The 21178-nt window shown below is 41.9% G+C and overlaps 1 long non-coding RNA gene across 2 annotated transcripts in view; it reads left to right on the forward strand.

Moving 5' to 3' along the window:
• The first annotated feature begins 1545 nt into the window (after nt 1–1545).
• Nucleotides 1546–21178, forward strand: part of LOC113946496 — a 29765-nt gene continuing 10132 nt past the window's right edge. For both annotated transcript variants that reach the window (XR_003527454.1, XR_003527453.1), the window contains exons 1-2: nt 1546–2017; nt 2744–2864. This is a non-coding gene — a long non-coding RNA (uncharacterized LOC113946496). The remainder of the gene's footprint in view (nt 2018–2743; nt 2865–21178) is intronic.

Genomic DNA, 21178 nt, shown 5'->3' on the forward strand with positions numbered 1-21178 from the left:
CCCCTCCAAAAAAATATGAAGGTCATTGCTACTACACATAAAAGCTTGTACGGAGTTATACTGCTGGCTACTGAGCAGTATATGTGCAAATACAAGCATCAAATCCCTGCAAGATATGAACTCCGCTTTACCACACATCATTTAATTGCCAGTCACAAGCCAGCACACCTTTGTTCACTCTGTTTTCCCCCTGGATGAAAGCACTGCATTGGTTTTCTGTATATAATTATAAAAGGTCAAGGCAGGTTATTTTTTACATCATCTTTTCATGGGTAGCTGAAGTCACATGGGTTCCTAAAACCTCTTCTTGGGAAAATCTGGTAAATCTGTTTTAATTTTTGCCATCTCGACAGTACCCACCAACATCATAGTCAAGATTTGCCAATGAATCCTAGACAACTGATGTGAACAACAATTTCTTTTCTCATGCAAAAACATGAGTGCTTTGAACCTAAAGGATGAAAGAAATAATAAGAGTATTGTGAAGATGACAGTTCCCTCTAATTTCACTTGCAGTAATTGACCACAGTAAGGTTTGGTCAGAAACAGAGGTGCCCTAGCATTTTGTTTCAAATGTGTTGGATTCACAGAGACCAGCAGGAAAGATTTGCGGGTAGTTTTTCAGGAATCACAGTCCCTAGGAGGCTTGCTCAGGCTCACAGCAAATTAGCAGACACACGGAGGTCTGCTCAGTTTCCCCAAAACAGGCAGGCTGGGCAACCAGTGGGGTGAGGGCTGTATATAAGGCAATATGAGTCGGAGGTCTGAACTGGGAATAACATGCACTTATAGTAACTGCACTTATATGTGCAAGGAGGAAATACCTCTTGGTCACATATGTGTTGCTGAGGCTTTGGAAAATAAATGTGAAACACGCAGAGCATGTGAAACAGAAGAAGAGGCTTCAAGAGAACCAATTTCACCTGAAAATATATTGCCCGGCAGCCCAAGACTCAAGTCGATTCAATGGTATGAGGATGCTGCTGTATGAAAGAAATACTTGAAATACTTAAAAAAAAAAAAAAAGGAATTTACTCAAAATTCTGCTGAAGTGATAATCCATGTTGCTGTAACAGAGAAAACTGAGATCTGAATGTTTGTTTAAAAAAAAACCCAAACCTTACTTTTTTTTCTTTCTTTGCAAAGGTTTAGCTAATGAGTGACTCAGCCTTTTATAAGAAAAGTCTGATTAGGGCATAATAAATGTGAGTCACTATAAGTAATTTTCAGATTTTCCTTGGGACTCTTCCTTATAAGATCTCTGTGTTGGGAAAAAGAAAGGGATAGGGAAAGACTTGCATCAAAATTCTTATAACTATGAATACAGATGAGATTATGCAACTGCAAGGAAATGTCATTTGTCTCCCTTTGCGTAAACAGGTGGTAAGAGCACTTACAAGGCAGTCTTCACAGGAGAAGCAAAGTGTAAGACTATGGTAAAAACCCCTCCAGGAACACTGTAAATGTGAGATCTGAAGATAAGAGAACTAGACAGTGAGTTTCATTGCTTCAGCCTTTTGGAAAAGGACCAACTCTGCAGCTGCTCAGTGTATGATGCACACAGGGATCAGGCATGTTGGGGGATGTTATTCTCCAGGTGAGCAGACCTTTGGCGGGTAACCTTTGCACTCTGCTGGAATAGCCACCTGTGTCTGAAAGCTGGGTAGTAAAACTAGTGCTCTCAACCCAGGCACATCTTATAAGGCCAGGACAGATACTGAATTTATATTGCTCTTGAAGCTTGTTTATCTGTCTGAAAGGTTTTGTGGATGACAACCCCCTTCTTTCTTTTATTCTACTGCTCTCTCAATTTTTCTTTCTCTTCCAGGCCCTACATTTAGGATTTGAAATATCTCTTTATATTGGAAATTAATTTTAAAAAAATTGATTGGGCCACAGCTGAGCCATTCTCTGAAGTTTGCAGGTAAAGCATAAAATGCCACCCCAAAAAAAAACAAGAAAAGAAAGTCTCTCTCCTGACTCTCCAGCTGACACAAATCTCTTCTTCTTGAATCAGGTGAATCTCATTTATTTTAACATGAAATGTATTTAATGAATAAATAGGTGTTACTTTTATGTCTCAAAGTTTTTGCCAAATTTTACTTGTTTCCTACTGAAAATCACAGTCTCCTAGGGCCAAGCGGCTGCTGCTTTTGTCTTTTCCCACCTCAAATATTAAAAATTATAGTCTTGTTCTTCCAGGAGAGCCAACTACACCCGTACTGAGCACTTCTCAGGATCAGTCCTTCTGGGACTCTGCACGAGTCACCTCAAATTAAAATTCCTTGTCACAAAACAGCTCCAGAAAGGTGGCACCAAATCCATCCATTATGAAGATAAATACCTGGCAACAAAACTAGAGAGTAGAGGCCAGCAGTCAAATGGGAAGCGCAGTTCAGAGGATCCTGGAGCAGACTCACCGTTCGTTTTCACTTGCTTTCTAGCTCTGAAGAGCAAATGAAAATGTAACTGGTAAAGCAAAGTTCCTGGAGAGAAGCTCAAAAACCAGATGGCTGATGCCACCCAGGCACCAGCTGTGAGAAGGTTATAAACTCTGCTTTTAAAAAGAAATAGGCAGTGCCAAGCTGCTATTGCTGCACTTGGGTGTTTTGTGCCTGCTGAATTCAGCTGGTTTTACAGGCCACACACATTCCAAGGTCTGCACAGTCCCTGGTGGGAGTATCCTCCTCCTGATAGACATCAGACTATGTAGCATGTACTAAAAGAAATGTTATTTTGGTAGGAGTGAAACCTTTGTCAGGCAATACCAAGGAGCAGCCACAAGTCATTTGGGCTCTGGTTACGTTTTCTGTGGAAGCAAGAGCTCACAACACTTGGAGAGAATCCACAGCTGTCTTTGCAAGGTGAGAGATTGTTTTATTCATATTTTGCCTATTTTTAAACAACTGCAGTTGCTGCCTTTTTTTATATAGACAAACTGTATTAACCATGATGTATAGGGGACATCCTGCCATTTGGATGTTAGTTAATGGAGGCGAGGAGCAGGAAAAGGGAGGACCGGGAGCAGGCAGGAGCTGTTTTTGAAGAAGTGTCTGGCTGTGTCCTGAGAAGGTGCATGGGGAGGGAGAGAGGGAAAATGAGCCATGTTGGCTGTGGCACAGGGAAGAGGAGACAGCAGAAGCTGAGAGTATGGTGCAGGTAGGCTGGACCACGAGCGACTGCGATTTCAACATATGAACTTTTCAAAGGCTGCCTTGCTCAGAAGCAGCACCTTATCTCTGGATGTCAGGCATCAAAAACATATGAAAGAGCCAGGCATTCAGATCCCTCTCAACTAATACAGGGTTTTGAATAGCCTTTAGCTCACAACAGACATAATGGTCTATTCCTGATGCTACTGAACTATAAGGGGTCTGTGTTTTAATGCTGGATGTCCTATTTTTTGGACCTGCACCTCCAGGTGACTTAGTTTGGAGACACAGCCACACTCCCAGTGCCAGCTGAACACTGCTGTGCCAAGGCTGTTGGATCCTGTGGTTGCATTCAGAGTGTTGTGTGTAAGTAGCTGGTGAAACAACTGGTGCTGTAGGGAGTGAATGCAACAGCTAAGCATGATCCTATTCAAATGCAAGTGAACAGGTCTATCTCTTGTATCAAGCACAGCTTAGCAGTAGTAAACCAGATCTCTTCAAGTTCCTAGATTTGCTAATGTTAGGTTGCTATAAGACCATTCTACAAAGGGTTCGAAGACACAGGACAGACTCTGAAAGCAGAGCAGCTGAGATGAGCGAGATTGTGAGGTTCTTGTGCTACTGCTGCTGTTGTCACAGAAAAGGCAAATCAGCTACTGCTTGAAAGGATACATTTCTGTCCCCCTGGCCATGTCATATGGAGCCTGAAAAAAGTGAGTTTTTGAAGAATTACATATCATATAGAGTAGAACTTGCCCTGTTGTTCTTTTAAAAAAAAAAAAAAAAGATTTTTTTTTGTGATTCCCTAAATGAAATAATTAAGTGTTTTTGAAAGAAAACTTTGTCTTTTTCTTTTGACCCAGTGCCCTTAAGCATAGAGATTCATGCCCCCTGTCCCACAGCTGTTTGTTTCGGTATTTTTTGAAGAAAAGCTTTTAACTTTTGTTTTGCATTTTGCAGTTTAAGCTCTTTCATTTAATTTGAATTTAAGTTTTCAGACTGACGTGAAATAATACCTGAAATATTTTTTAGAAAAAATATTTTTTTTTCAGCTCCCCTTTGCCTTTGGTTGGAAACTTAAAGCTCTCAGTGTTTGCCAGCTTTAAGTGAAAATTCCTTAGCCACTGGGTATGACCTGTAACTGGCTTTGAGCATTATAATCCTACTGAAGTCAAAGGAATCGGTTTGATTTATACCAGGTGGTTATCTGGACCTCTAAGGGAAATGAAATCACTATCATGAATTAAATTCACCATCAGTACAAGAAAACCTGTTTGCATTTGTAAGATTGTATCTGTGCTTCCTTATACTTAAATTTTGTTCAAGTTTCCACTACCAGTGTTGTCACCTTCATGCTACAGGCTGTGGTTCAAACCAGTAATAGAAGCCCGGGAGGTTTTTGGTGGAGCAATACTTCAGCCTTTGGGCCCAAAATTTGCACCAGTGTTCATGTGACCCTGGATTTTAAGTAGTTTTTTGAGTGTTCGTGCCAGAAATTAGTATGAAGATAAAAATGAAACAAAATGAATGGGAAGATAATTGTTTTGATTGATTATTTTTTGAAGGATGGATACAATAGTAAAAAAAAATAATTAGGTTTTGCCAAAGGAAGTTTATACAACAGTAATGCTTTGTTTTGCTACCAAAATGATCACTGATAGGAACAAACTGGTGCAGAAAGACTTCCTGAGCTATTGCATTTGCACAGGCGAGGAAAATGTTGCAGCTTGGAAAATGAAACATGCGATTTATGAGCACAAAGTACTTAAAGTCAATATTTTGTTCTCCTTAGTTATTCGGTAATGACTTTGACAGTTCCTCTGGGTTTGAGTAGATGCAGGGTTTTGGGCTGGCAGAATGCAATGTCCTAGCCGATTTCCAAAGCTGTCACCAATCTTTGATTTATGTTGTCCATATTTTCCTCTTTGGACTAGTTAGTACCATCAAGCTCTTGCCTGCCTTGGCTCAGTATGCAGCAGCCTGTCTCCGGGGTAGTTCCAGGTTGGCTTGTCCTACATCATCTCAAAGAGGTTGCAGCTCTCCTTCTGTCTTATCCCGTTACGAATGAGTTTTAAAATCTGAAAGGACATTAGAATTGTGCCTGGACCTTGTGCTCGGGCATGTGTTGAGCTCCATGCACTCTTCCTAAACTTCCTTTGAATCTTTGTTTGTAGCAGATGAGGCACCACATTTGTGTCACTCACCACCAGTACTGGCAAGAATGGTTCTTGCCTTTTTGAGTAGCATGAGCCTTTCTTTCACTGTAGCATTTTGCCCTTTTCCTGAATCTTTGTTAGTTGTCTATGCGCTTGAAATGATTTAAAATGACAAGCACAGTGGAAACTGTCTAGGATGTTTAAATTGCTGTGAATTATTTCAAATTAGAGAAGAAAGTGAAGAATGAGGACTCTTGGCTGTAGTACCAGCATGATCTACATATGTCTGTCTGAATTTCATGGACAAACCCCTTCATAAAAACTAAGTCCTGTGCTGCATCAAGGCTTCCTTATTACTTCACCTCCAAGGAGCACAGTAGAAGCCCTTTTAGCAGTGTCACATGGAAGCATCCTGGTGGTTTTGGGCATCCATGAAACAGGTGTAAATCAAACTTGCCTGTCTTCCAGGTAGATCGTCATGCAAGAAGCACTAACTGTGGCATAGTTGTAGCACACAGCTATATAGCTGACATAGAAAAGTGGGTGAATAGTTTTGGGGAGGATTTAATTTGAACATTTTGGATCTGAGTTTGTTAAAATCAATGACAGCTTTTTGAAGCACACAACAAAAGACAGAAGGATTTGGGGGACTTGCTGATGTTACTAGTGTGCTGTGATTTCCCTAATTCTAGGGAATGACAGAACCAGCTGGCATAAATATTGTTCTCATACAATTTTTTTCTGGTTTTTTTTTCTCTTCCCCTCCATATTTCCTCATTTCTCTATACCACCCATTTACATTGTGAAAATTGAGTAATGAGACTTTGTCAAGGCAGAGAGTGGAAGGCAGTTCTACAGGATTTAGGATTATTTAGTGTTAAGCTGTTATCAGGATGTGTTTTTAAAAAAAAATGTTTTCCTAACAAGCCTGGTACATAGAGAATTTCTGGCTGAATCTGTAAATTCCCAGAGGGAAATGTTGATCCTTTATCTAATGTTTGTTTTATCTGCTCCCTACTGGAGCATATTGGTGATACATAAGTAGATTGCTGTCATATGGCCCCAGACAGTTGCTTCAGAAAGGGGTTTTACAGATCCTTGACAAGGAAATTGTATTTATGTTTTTCTAATAACATGTATAGTCCTTGTAATTTGTTTGAGAGAGATTGCTTTATCTATAAAGCCACTGACACAGGTACTATTTTTTTACCAGACAAATTTTTCAACTATATTAACAGTACCAAGGGAGCCAAATTTTTTCATATTCACAGCCTTCTCTTAGGTGAAGTACTTGCTAAGATAAAGGAAATACTGATGTGAATCTAGAATAACTGGGGAATTGTTTCATAGTAACACAAATTTTGAGAACTGGATACTAGAAATACAATATTACTATGCTTGTTTCTTCACCTGACTTAAAAGCCAGCAAGAAGACTAAGATGGGAGAACACTGCTTCCAGTGGGATGGGAAGCAGAAGTTTTCCTGTAGGTGTGGGTGACTCTGGGTCTGTAGCACTAGCACAGATATTGGATGAAACTGAACTTTAGTCAGGGTTGTAAATACTCTTATAATTCCCACAGCCCAAATGGAGTCATGACCCTGAATTTGGGAATGGCTGGACACCAGTGCTCAGTGCCTGGGGAATGAAAGCGTCTCACTCCATCTTGGGCCAGCCCTTCCAGTGACTTGAAGATGACCTGGCAAGTTGCTGGGGCTTTTTTGTTGGGATACTGGCAGGGCTAGAAAACTTTTGCTGCTCTGCTCACAGAGCTACAAACCTTAACTGGCCTGCAAAAGCAGATAGCGTGGGTGAAGGTGCTGTTCCTGATACAGGCAGCCCTATGATTTTAGAAACTGCTGCTTGATCCCGACTTAGGGTCAAGAGCATTCTCTGGAGTGCATAAAAGAAACAGCACTTTTCTTCATTTCACCATTTTACCAGCTGGTGTTATGGTCTCTCCCTGGGAAGGGCAGAGTGTTCCCAGAGGACTGGCATATCTGCCATACCTCCTGAACAAGCAATGGACAGGTGATGGTGACAAGCTCTAATATAGGAAACATCGGACTGATGCTTTAACAGCAAGAGTGAAAAGAAGATGAGAGGCTCCCTATAAAATGCCTGTGAAGTTGTCCAGTGTGGGCCAGGTTATTCTGTCTGGGTACAAAGGTAGTATTTCACTATTCCACTTCCCTGTCTGCTGGTTCCCCAGGTCCCATTAGAAGCCACAAGGATCACAGGAGGTCTCTGAACACCTGGACCGATTCTGCTTCAAGGAGCAAGGGGAGAAGAAGGGCGGCTTTGTAAGGTGTGCACCCTCTGGGCTCAAGCCTGCTGAGGTCAGGGGAAATTACACCCATGGCAGGAAAACTGAATATTAATTTGTTTCAGAGGGTGTATCTTATACAATTATTTCCTTACAGAAGCTCTGGCCTTATTTGACGCTCTGCTGCATGTGCCAGTTAACCTAAGGTTTGCTCTTGATGGAGCATGCTTGCTTGTATAAAGTCCCACTACCTTTCTGCTCTAAATGGCTAATTTCACAAAGGAAGCCTTTTTAAGCATTAATAACATTTCTTAAGATGGGCTTAATGAATGAAGAAAAAGGAGTCCCTTAAATACCTGCCTTCCCAACATCCTGCAGCAATGAGGACATGACCTTGGGAGTTATTTAAAGTAATATATTTTTAATTGCATCTTCTAGCTAAGAGAGGACTGTGATCTTCAGTACAATTCCTTTCAAGGTGACCTTTGCACAGTTGTGTTGTCTGGACAAGCCATGGTGTCACTGTTAATAAGGGCACTCACTGGAAAAATAGTATCACCCATGTTAGGTCTGCTGGCATTCTATAAAACTGCAGTGGCTAGGAAGGTGTTAGTAAAACTGTGCAACAAGATTCTGCTCCCATGGAAGGCAGTGGTAAAGTTCCTACTGTGCTTAAATTAGCCAGGGCTTTCTCGCTTAGTCTTTCACTGAGTGGCATGAGATGAACAGCACAAGGGGTGCTAAGAATCCTACTGTTTTGTCATGCAGTTTAAATACTGTGCTCGTCATTGTCCTGTTTCTTCAACCAGAAATCACAAACGAAATTCCTGAGTGCAAAAATTAATGTGTTTGTTGCTCCAGACTCTGTCTGTCAGTCTTAGAGACTGATAGGGAAGCAGAGTTGGCCTTCTCTATTAACTGACTGTACATATGAAAACTACCTCAAGGCTGGTGTATACCAGGTAGGGAGTCTGCTTTTCCTCAGCTACTGGTTTTGGCCAGTGATTTATCTCTAGGTAAGGCAAGTGTCTATGGAGAGATAATCAAATCAGAATAGTACCTACCTTCCCATGCTTTCTACTCCCATTGACAGAAAAAACCAGTCAGTATCAGGAAAAGTTTTTGACCCACAGGTTCCTGGCTCCTCTCCAAACTTGGCTGCCAGCTGATGGCTGCTTCAGGAGCTGCTGTGATTATAGTTCAGTTCCTGTCAACAGTCATACACCTTACAGCCTCTACAGCTGGCAGCCTTGGTGGCAGGCACAGCAGAGAGGTCCAGGGCTGAAGGAGGAGGAAAAATAAACAGCACTCTCATAACAGGATGTGACCGTCCTGCTTCCATGATTCATATCCTGAGCAGCATCCCTTGGACTAGTTCAGCCCAGCAACCAGGTCCTTGGCCCACTGGTTTTTCTTTGACATTCAGGAGACTTTCTGATTTTACTGTTATTTACAAGGAAACTGCTTTTGGCCTGTTTTTTCAGGAACTCCCGCTAATGGCTCTCTTGTGAGGTGAAAATTTCTGCTTCAGCAAGGGCTCTCAAAGGGGCTTTGTAGTGCTACCACATTACCTGGGATTTTGACATAAAGGTAAGTTAAAGTTAGAGGCTGCCTCATCTTACTGCATTTCCTGTAGAGCTGGTCTGCGCATTCATCAAGGAGAAATGTGGTGAGGTTTCTGGTGAAATGTTCATTCAGTGTCCACTTGCATACAGTGCTTAGGTCTCCCTCCCCCTACACTGCCTTCTCCTTCAGCTTTTCAGTCAGCTTTAGCATTTTCTGGCTGCTGAATAGCTTTGTCAGGGAGCTTTTGGGATGGCACACCTCTGAGGGCAGCAGGCTCCCCTCTTGCCCACCAACACCTCTCGTTTTCCTTTTCAGCACCTGTATGCCTTTTAAGTAGGTTTAGGTTCCTTCTGAACAACTAGAAAATTTCCAGCTGCTACTACACAAATTTGACTGCCGTGTCCATGCTCTTCCTGAGTAGTTATCCTCCCTATTTAAAACCCAGAAGATGAAAGAGGAAGGTAGAAGATACTTATTTGTAGTGGATGCAAGAGGAAAATGACTGTTTATGGTTTACTCACAGTGTCAAAAACCCCTGACTTTCTCTGAGGAGAAAAGTGAAAACATAGGAATTGTGAAAACATACGTATCTTCTCCCCAGGTCTCTGCAAGCTGGAAAATTGAGGTTTCATCCATTTTCCTGAAGATAAATAATTTTATGACTATTTTTCCAATTGCATGTACTTCTCCTTTTGGAAAGACTGAACCCTTGCAATTCCCAAGCAGCTCCTCTGCACCTGACAGCAGTTTTTATAGCTTGTTTCCTTTTCCATAGCTAAGTTTAGCTCTCAGTTTTCCTATGTCTCATTCCCCAGGCAGATCTCACAAGTAGTTAAGCTGTTTGTGTTTTCTTCCTGCATGCACCCAGAAGTTTGAAGAAATAACTGCCAGATTTTATATCAGATTCATGGGACAAATATCAAAAGATAAGTGAAAATCAAAAATTCACTCTGAAGCTATCATACCACTGAAATGCTCACAGCAGAAGATGGGCTTGCTGAGGTGGAATTTGTTAATTGTCACAGAGATCTCTGCAAGAACTTGAATTTTTCTCGTATGTCATGTGAGCTCCATTCCCAACCAGTCCCATGTCTCTGACTTGGCTGCTGTATTCATGTCATTGTACTGTCTGTGTTCATGGAAGATCTGCAAATAGCCAACAAGAAGGCAGGCCTACCTTCAAATTTTCACAATCCAAATACGTGGCTGGGATAGCAGTCAATGAAACTAACGGCTGTGGAAAGGCTGAACTGTCTGTAACACAGCAAGAGTAAGCAAAGGAAAAGTTAAAGCTGCTGACTGTCAGTCATGGGCTGACCTTGGCATCTGTTTGTTCCTTTCTGGTAGACAATGTTTTGCAGGAGAAGCAGCAGAGAGGAAGTTTTGAAGAATGCTGCTTTGAGGGCTGCAAGCTGGTATGTTGGGAATGGATGTAGGTGCTGGTGCACAGGAGCAGGAGTTGACTGCTTCTGGAGCATTTGTCAGGGTGCTAACCCAAACCAGTGAGGCTGTAAGGGTTTATCTCACAGTCTGTAGGGCTGCAAGGTCTGCTCATAACCCTGGGGAAAGCTGGGGCCCCTGTAAGGTGACTGCATCTGCGAAACCAAATAGCGGGACAAATTTTAGGGTTACGAAATGTTCAAGAACTCAGTGTGATTGCACTGCATGAGCTGAAAAAAAAAAGTCTGCCTGGAGCAGAGCAGCAGATCAAAAGAGATTTGAGCTCTCTCAGCAGTATCTCAGATAATCTTTTTCTATTACATTAATTTCCTTGGGCAGAAGATTAAGCACTCTTAAATGAATTACAGTCATTTTAGTTTCTGCTGTCCTTGCATATTGCTGCAATTATCAGTGTGATCTCTCAGTTGCCCTGCTGCCATCACAGAGCCAAAAAGGTTAGTAATGGTTCAGCCAAAAATTGCTCCATCTGTGTATGTGTCTGATATGTCAGTATTGCATAGAATGAGCACCTCTGATATTTAGATGAATTAATTTAATAGCTGTGCCCAAACAAGGTCTGCTCACCACTTATCGAAGACATTCAAGGTGAATTTTAGATGGGAGTTGTACTGGCTTTTTCCTTTGGGTAAATTCCGCTTCACTTGGACAATTCCTTTTAAGTCCCTAGTTGACCCAGTGGGTCATCTAATAGTGTTTTAAAGGTTGTGTTGAATTACTGAAGAAAAATTTATCTGATCTGTGGTCAAGGTGTTAAAAATCCAAGGCAGCATTCAGACAGACATCCTAGCTACTGCCTAAGATGAGTGGATAAACTCAGGAACTTTAATCCCAAAAGCAGAGATTGAGCAAAGGAGGATTTTTATTAATTTTGGAGTGTTATCCGGGTATACTTTTTAGACCATATGCCTTGAAAGAAGAGGTACCACAATCTCCACTAATACTAAAAACAGCCCTAACAGTTGCATTGCTGGAGAGCTTCCTTCAGATTAGGATTCCTGCAAGCTACAGCATTGTGCAGCATGGATTTACTCTGCCTGGCTCCAGCACAGAAAGGGTGGTCTAGCTCAGGAGGACTTCAGTCACATGAGATGCTCTGATACTTTCTCACCAAGAGTTTTGAGACTCTATTAACTGACACTCCAAACTGATTGAATTTAATGAGAGTCTTTCCACTGACATCATGACTTTGATTTATACCCTTAATACATAACACGTTGTTTCAAATGTGAGTCTTAATATCCTTATTCAGTCTGCAGCCCTTCCAAGTTAAATATGAATAAACAGAGAGAAGGAAAAAAACCCACAAGACAAGTTTAAGAGATTTCTGTGTGCCTATTAAAAACAACTCTTCACTAATGCAAAGAAGCAGAGGGAAAGGGTGTCTTTTGCCTAGGAATTCAGAGTCTGAGGGATTGTTTGCAGACAAAATGTTGCACAGCTGAGTTATTTTCTATCAGAAATGGCAACCAAACCTCTAATGCAATAGTTAGACCAGTAAGAGGGTTAATGGACTAAAAACCTTCTATGTTTGTGTTAATTAAATCTGTCGGCCACTGTACTTTTCTATTTTTAGTCTGGTTTTCTGAAGAAATGAGGCTTATACAGTCACCATGGCTGTCTGTCCATCTGTTGGTCCACTCCCACTCCTTCATGTAACTTTTTGAACTGTCAGCAAATTTCAGCCAATCTGGAAAGAAAGGAAAGCCTCTCAAAGAAATTACCATTTTTATGAATTTCGTGAAGACTGGTGGAAATTTTCCAAAGGCTTGATTAATCTCCTCTCAAGGTAAAGCTGTGATCATTGAGCCATTGTCCTTTCTCTATACCCACATGTACAAAACCCATCTGCGCTATCATCGTGTGAATGGTTTTAAACCATCTCTAGTATAAGATGTTTCTTGCTTGCCTCAAAGCAGCGGAAAAGTAAAGGTTTTGTGGGAGCCGAAGATGTCACTGGAGACTTTCAAGGGATTGGAGGGGAACTCAGGGTGTCTGATGGGAAAGAGAAATAAGTGAGACTACCATGACGAATAGGTGATGGCAACAAGGGAGGGATACCTAGAAGGTATCATGCACTGTCAGCTTTTCAGGGACATGACTATTTTTGAAGGATGAGCAAACATCAGAAAACCTGAGAATATTGTGGCAGTGAGGGGTGCAGAGTAATCCCAAAGGTGTAACAGGGTGGCAGTAGGCTAGTTTCAGCAGTAGTATGGGGGGGTGTAACAGAAATCCATAGGACACTGAGTTAGGTTAGCTCAGCTGTGAAGAACTTGTTTTATCAAGCTTTTTGTTGGCAAAATTAAACTAGGGAATGACTGAAGTCAGTCATTCAACATTCTCTCATGATTTCTTTGAGACTGTGCAATTGTACCGATAGAGATAACAACTCTTTTTCATGATAAATTATGGCCAGAAAGTATACCTGTCCTCTGCCGCCTGTGTTCCTCGCAGCACCCACTGGCACTTCCTTGATTCCAGGGCTTAGTTCTTCTTAAAAGGACAATTGTCTTGCTCTGCCCATGCCACAGAGTTGGAGGTGCGTTGATTAAACAGAGTCTTTGTGAGAAGTTCCTTGGAAGATGTGAGGAGGATCCTGCTTTACAACTATGTGAAAGCTTATACTTTCTTGAATGGCAATCAACGCGCCTTGGTAGATGAAGCATTGGTCGTCTGTGTATCATTAAGGAGCTCTAAGAGTCAATTCAGTCCAGACAGTAAACAATGAATTGCTGACACTTTCAGCCCTGTAAGGGCTCAAAAATACCAGCTGTATCAGTGGAAGCACACAAGGATTAGATTCTTTTGGTGATGGCTGCATTTTTATGTGAATAATCTGATGGGAGCCTGATGGTGTCCAGCACATCCATTCTTGCCTTGTGAGTCTCTCACCATCTGAAATGTTGTTAGTTTTAATGACACAATTATCCTTTATATATTCAGTTAGACATGTGGGTTGCATTCCCCCCTCCTTTTTCTATTTTTTTTTTTTTTCTGAGTTATAATTAGTTTCCCTGAGAGGCAGCGGCTTTAATGCTTGGGTAGTTTTCTGAGAAGCTGGGACTGAAAGAAGCTTTTGGGAAATGACAATTATATGTCCATGGTTTTTATTTGGTATGCTTTATTTTAGTCTTTGTCTAGGCTGAAAGCTCTTGTTGGCTGGCAGAAGATGGATTGAATCAGTGAAATTAGGCAATTTCAATGTCGTCGCCCCCCCCCAAATCATACAAAGAACTTGTATATTGATTGAAACTGAAGTGCAGTTGTTCTGCTGAATTTATATAAAGTACTAGGACAAAAAAATGGATGTGCCCTTCCCCCTATCCTCCAGGGCATTGATTGAATTCATGTGAAACCTTTTGCTGAACTTTTATAGAAGTTTACATGATAGGAACAGAAAATTTTGTAATAGATACTTTTATCAAGGTATTTCTAACAAGATGCAGCAATTTAATCAGTGTATATTGGAAAACAGAAAAAAAAAAGGCTATTGGAAATCATCTTGTAATGTCCTCCTATATTCCCCTTTCTGTTGTCAGCCCAAGGTGACCCATGTCTGTCTTGGGGACCTTGTTATCCCATGAAATTTCCCCTGGGACTACCTGCACCTATACGGATGCATAAGAACTCTGCAGTGGGTTTAAACAGTAGTAAAAGAAAATGTCTACAGAAACTTGTCAGAGATCATATAAGCTGTTCCCTTTTGAAGCTTCATACGTGCAATTAGTTGCCCATTGTGTTATTTCTTGGCTTCATGGCATCATGAAAAAAACAAAAGAGAATGATTTTCACAGGATTTGTAAAGCTCCAGTGGGGATGCACTAAAATAAGGTCTCCCCCAGCATGAAGAGAAGACCTGTGGTTTTACCTGTGGTGCTGTTTTGCAGCAACAAATTCAAGGAAGAAGTTTTGAGAGCATCTGAAAGGTCTTGTATGCTCTGCCTGAGTGGAAAGTTTCATTATTATACTGAAATGATTAAGAAAAGCATTTTGTTTTCAAGACAGGATGGGGGCACATCTCCCCCCATCTTCCTGCAGTGCAGGGGGCAGCACTGACTCCTGCCACACTGAGTAAGGAGCTCCTCTCCCTCACATGGGGCAGACTGCTTGCTTGCCCAAAGTGCTCCTTGCAAGAGAAAAGAAGGGGATAATGTGAGGTATTGCTTTTCCCCAGTAGCTCGTTTGGCCACTGTGGGACTCCTGGGGCAAATCAAGTACTGCCTCCCACTCTGCTCCTCTCACTTATGTCACTGCCTGGCCCTGGCTGCTGAGGAATAGGGGCCCTTTGAGACAGCATCTTAAAATTAAGCAGGGAGATGAATCAGTACTTCTTGTAAGTTATTTCACCCACTCAGTTTCTCCCAGCTTCAAGACAGGGCAAGCCAGGGTTTCCATCACTTCTGGGAGACAGCAACTGTTTCTTTCCAAGAAAGTCCATAGCAGCTAGAAATGGAAAAGCCCTCATAAGTCTCTTAGTCAGTCTCTGCCTCTTGCTGTCTTTTTTCCTATTTTGTGCTAGTTTTACCTGTCTCTTTTGAAGGGTTTTCAATCCTTTTTTTTTTAATGAAATAGTATTCCCAGATGGAAAAGCTCATCTACTGGCAAAGTCAATGATATAATTTGTTTATATAGATTCAGTGCAGCTAAAAGGTGGGGGTGGGGAGAGGAGAAAATTCCTTCACCATCTTGTAATTGTTACTTGTCAAGTTGTGTACGTTGTCAGTAAAACTGTGCCCTTGAATGGTCAGGGATGGTGTGTTCCCAAAAGGTTGATGGTAGGGAACAGGAGACAGGGTGTCTGTCACTCTGGCCTGAAAGGAGCGTGCTACATAGTTCTCATCTTCTGCATGCATGATTAAAATGAAAGGAAAAAAATAATCTTGGCTCTACCAGTGGGAACCACACAGATATGAACTGAATGGAAAGCTAGGGGTTTTTTTGCCTGTATGTCACCATTTCCTGTGACCTGAAGAATAGATTTGTCTGCAGAGTTTTCTGCAGCACAGGCAAAGACATTAATTACCCTAATGGAAGAAAAGTAACATGTTCAGTGTTTCATTATGTGCTTTTCTGTGATTTACTTTAGGTGGGTCTAGAAACTTTCCAAAATCCCAGATCTGTTGGAGATTTTCTCTAATCCTTCCTTGGAAGTTGAGGAACCCAAATACTTTTCCGAACTGATCTATGCAGCCTCTTATAAAGCCAGTAAGGCACACAGGCAGACCACGAACCCTGTGTGCCATGTGAAGGAAAGCACATGCGAGGCACATGTGAACCACGTGTGTATTTTATAAACCGCTTGGGGATGAGATTCATACATGCCACCCTCCGCCCCACCCTCCATACCGACGTGTGTATAGCCAGTTATATTTCTGTTGTGTGATCATCAGCCCGCTATACACTTCCTGAGGATGGATCCTCCTAGGGACCTAAAAGCCTTGCCAACTGCAGTGGGTGCTCTAGGGGCATATCCTTGCTGCATGGCACTGCAGTGGTTACTTCCATTAGCTGTCCAAGCCTCACTAGCCCACAGCCCCTCCTTACATGCATGGGCTCCTGCTTTACTCACATTACCTGCATTTTCACCCTTACACAACATGCAGGAATGAGCAGCAGGCATCAGCTTGCTGCTAATTGCCTCCTTCAGAGACCTCCCAGCTCCTCCACATGGGCATTGTTTGTCTTGCAGCTCTCCATCAACAGACCTGGAAAGTTGTAGCCAGACACTTCTCATGGTGCCTTTAACACAAGCTTACCAGAGTGAATAGTCTAGAGTTTCACTTCCAAAGAACTGAGTTCAAATTCTGCTTTTGGTTGAAGAGGGAATTATGTTTAACGATTTCTTAATCCCTTGGGATCCTTTACAGCCCGCAGGGTTATCACTGCTAAATCGTACCCTCAAACCCAGTGCTGGGCTCTCTCTCAAATTCTCTCTCAAGATGGGACTTGTTCAAGGACTTATGGATTTTTGTTTGCATGCTTGCTTTCTAAGTGGGACTCTTTTGCAATTTAATTTGGGATTGTTTGTGAAAGATGTCTCTTTTCAGAAAGTTGCTGAGAGTTTTTTGTGTAGAAAAAGTTGAATGTTCTTCTTTCTGGTTAAAAGATACATGACACCAGAAAATGTAACTGGGAGAGGGAGTAAGATGTACAAAGGAGACTAGGGAACATGAGCAGCCTAAACCATAGTCAGCATAAGACATTCAGAAGAATTTTCAAATTGAAATTTTTTGGATTTTGCTTTCTACAGAAGTATTACATTTTTCTAGGGAAAGGAGGGAAGAAAGTATCTGGTGGTGTGGGCCAGAGCTGATGTAGCCACCTTTTTACTGGCTTTTGCATATCTCCCATGCTCAGAAGTACAATTATGAAGTACAATTATTCTTTGAAAAAGGAATTCACCCAGAAGTTATGACAAATGCATCAGCTTCTGCCTGCACCTTTACATTTCAGTTCTGGGTCAGCAGTCCCCTATTTATGATACAACAGGAACATACTTTGTTCTGCTCCAGTAGCAACACTTGACTGAGTGTTACCAGCTCATTAGGAAATTAGATGATTTGTCTAAAGCTCTAAGCAAGGGACACATTTTTTAAGCAAGTATGGAGTGTTCAAGTGATGCCAGCAATAACAATCTGTAAATTACAGATGAGGTGCACTGAGCAAGCAGTGTGTTATCTCTCTGAATGTTTAAATTTTTGCGCATTTTGGCAATTTCTTTAAAGAAGGGAAGAGCTGGACTGTCAGCATTCATTTCAGTTTTGCAGTGCTATGGCTTTCTATTTATAATGGTCATGAAAGAGGTCTTGAAGGCAGCGTTTCTTGTCAGTGAATTAAAAATTCCCTCATATCTGCAGTGTTTGCTTTAATTTAAATATTTGTCATGGTTAATGAAAGATAGACTGAGAAAGAGGGAGGAAGCAAGTTTTCCAGGTCCCATCTTCTTGCAAGTTTACTTGCATCTTCTTCTTACTAGTGGTCAAAATTACAGCCCTCTGTGAATAGCTGTGATGCTCTAAGGATGGCAAAGTGGGTGGCAGCCCATGGCTAAGGGGATTTCACTTCATGCGTTTATCTTACAGCCTTGGATGTTAATGTGGCAAGTCTGGCCTATCTTGTTTATAGCAACTGATCAAATTTCAAGTGCCTACCTTGAATGCTGAGGCGATTTCCTGATATTATCTTTAAGTGGAGCAGGAGATATGCCCAGTGTGCAGAAAGATGCAGTTCAGAGCTCTGGCCGTGCTTCCAGCTACAGAACTGCCCACTGCTTCCTGGTGCAGGAGCTGTGTTTTTGCAAATAAAAACCAGTCAAGCTCAAGTCACATAGTAAGCATCATAGACTTCTCATATTTAGTTCCCAGTGTATACCTTTGGGCAACATTCGCACTCTCTGGTGCCTGCTAATTAATTTGTTTTCTTATACTTTACTGAGATTTGGATTGACACTGAAGCCCAAAAAGGAAGAATCTAGCTGTCAAAAAGTGAATATAATGAGTGTAAGGTGTGGATGGAAACCACATAGTTGTCATACAGAAGCTATGACACAAAAGATGTTATTGGTTCCATACTGTTTCCTGTAAGGGAGAGAGATATTTTGGGAGGGCAGATGATGTGATTACAGGAGACAGTGACATGGAAACTGTCATTGAATGTGCCTCATGCTGAAATGGAGCGGTGTGCAGGAACAAGGCTGTTAGAAATATTTTAATAAACATTAAGTTCATAGATGAGTAACAAAAGTATATAAGAATTGATTAAACATGGCTGGTAGCCTGTGCAGCATTGTCCAGTTGAGGAACACAGGATTCAGAGTGGGAAGCTGAGGTTTTCCTCCCGGCCCTGAAACGAAATTTCTTTAAGATCTCAAGTTGTATTTTCCACTGATTTCATACTCTTTGGACCAGCAACACAGTTTCCTCATCTCTAAAATGCTACTGTTTGCTATCATAATTCCAGACCATTGATTATAAATTCTATATAGGACCTTGGAGTGAATAGTTATGGAAGTCTGAGATATTGATTAATCATCATTGGTTTTAGGCTCCTGGTCCTTTTCTGCATGATGTCAGACTTTGCAGTCCTATAAGAGCCCTGTATAAAGACCAGGCTTCCCTTTTGGTGTCTGGAACTTCTTCCTTGAGCCTCAGTGCTCAGGGATTGCCTGCCTGCTGCAATGCCACCCTGGCTGTTACCTCCCTGCTCCTAGGCCCTACACCCTCATGCCTAGTGCCAGGCTCCTGCAGGCAGTGTCAGCTGTTGAAATGGCTTAGTAGTGAATCCTAGGGCAGCCAGTCTGTAATAAATTAATCTTCTTGCAGTCTGATGACCATAAGGAGCAATCCTAACATGTAGTATCTTAATCCATAACAGCACCGCATCATGGGTGTCTGTATTTTAGGAACCTTTTGTGCTCCCCATGGTCAGTAGATATGGTGAACTCTACCCAATTGCTCTTGCAACATCCTGTTTTTCTCATGATGCTTCAGGGAATCTGTGATACATTCAGAACTGCCCTTGAAAAAGTTCAAGAGAAGTAAGTAAACCCATGCTTTAAATAGGCTGCATTACTGAAAATGACCTGAATGATGAAACAAAAGACGAAAGTGTGCAGGTGACTAGTAAAAGGCAAAGGACATAAAATAGAAGACTGATGCACAGCTCATTTGGCACCTCCAAGTCCTCTGGCTATGTTGAGCTCAAACCCTAGTGAGGCAGGTGCAGGAACCAACACCCCAAACCTCCTTGTAGTGAGTGGAGTTGCAGGGAGGTGGTGGCAGTCATTTGTGTGACTGATTTTTCCCATCCCCACTGTGTAACCGCAGAAATGCCAAGCTGAAGTCTCTAGGCCTGCATTGGAAATACAGAGACAGCCCTTCCCTGGGATGCAGTGGGAGGTGTGGGGGCTGCCTCCTGCTCCATTTTAGCAAGAGAACATCTCTACAGCTCCCCATACCACCTTCTGTGGAATGACAACCAACATATGACTTGGGATTGAAATCCTTGCAGCTGATGGAAAAACAATTAGGATCTCATTAAAATTCTATGTAGAGAGCCAAGAAAAGGAAGATAATGTCAGAGGAAAGGTGATACGTAGGACAGTATGGAGAATTCTCTTAAGTTAAGCTTGTCATTAGGCAGGAGCACAGAAGGTGCTAATTGTACAGTGCATTTCATTCATCCCACAAAGAATAATTAACAGTTTCCCTTCTGCCTTCACTGAAATGAATTGATTCAATGCATATGCTCTCTTGTTAAGGCAGGAGTTGTCATATCCTGGATCCTAATGTGCAGAAGAATTTTACTGCTGGGTTTCTTCACCTGCTGATTGTTGAACAGGAAGCGTTATTAGTCATGTGAGAGAATGCTGATTTCATTAATCTCTTTGTGTGTCTTCATTTGTTTCTGCTATAAAAATTATTGACCCAAGATGTGAAGCATTGGAATGAGCATTGGAACTGCCTTTCAGGTAATGCTTAAATATTGCCCTAAATAGGGAAGAACTGACCAGAGATTGCTCCTACTCTGATAGTGTGCATATGTGTGCATACAGTGCAGACAAGTACTTCTTCGTCCTGTGTGGGCTTCCAGCAGCCTGGCAGGATGGTGAGGATTTTTTATTAAGAATTATTTCCAGGCTGATCCAGCCATTGAGAGTGAAATCATAGGTCTTGCAAAATGTAGACTCTGACCTGTCTTGCTGCCCTGATCACTCTTAGTCCTGAGCAATATTATTGTGACAGAGTGACAGCTGCTTTGCAAAGCAAAACTCAGCCTCACCAGGTCCAGTTTGTGTGTTTGCACACAGCTTCCCAGCCTCCCTCATTCCTCATGAAATTGAAATAGAGGTGATAGTCTTCACTTCCTTTTAAACATGAGGAGATACCATTGTATCTTACTACCCAGCTGATGGTCTCTACTCCAATGGAGGCTACGTTTCAAGGCTGGGGTGAAGTGATCCATGTCCATGTGGCCTTTTTATTTCACAGAAGTCATTCAGATTAATTAATTAGTGATTACAAGCATCTGACATTCCTGGCTGAAAATGCTACCTCCAGCTATAACGATAATGTTACTTTACACACTGATACTTTTGCTGGAGTCTCTGAAAGAGAAGCTATGTGTGTACAAGCTGGTGTACTTGGTGTTAACTGAAGTTCTTCATCCCAATTCATGCCAGAGACAGTCCAAAGAACCACTCTTCCCCTTTTTCTTGGTCTAGGCATCTTCAGAGTTCTGGGAAGTTGTCCTGTGTTCTTGATGCCTGCCGATGGCATCAGTAGACAGCTGGCTCTGAGGCTCAGGACAGCTGCAGTGCAAACAAGGGAGCTACACAGTTACACAGCCTCTCCCCTGCCCTGCTATCCCACTGTTTGTGATACACCAGCATGGCTAAAGGGGTCCTTTCATCCCCTCATTGGCTTCTCATTGGCACTTTGGGCATACAAGAGTAGGCTGCTGCAAAGTGCCAGCTTATTTTCAGCGTTGTAGACACCTGCTACCATGCCCATAGTATGTGGGCTCTGAAAGTGCTGAGCCAAATTCCTTCCAAATATTTGCATGGAATCTTGAGAAAAA

Source organism: Corapipo altera, unplaced genomic scaffold (assembly GCF_003945725.1).
Source record: "Corapipo altera isolate COAL_440 unplaced genomic scaffold, ASM394572v1 48b, whole genome shotgun sequence".
Lineage (NCBI taxonomy): Eukaryota > Metazoa > Chordata > Aves > Passeriformes > Pipridae > Corapipo > Corapipo altera.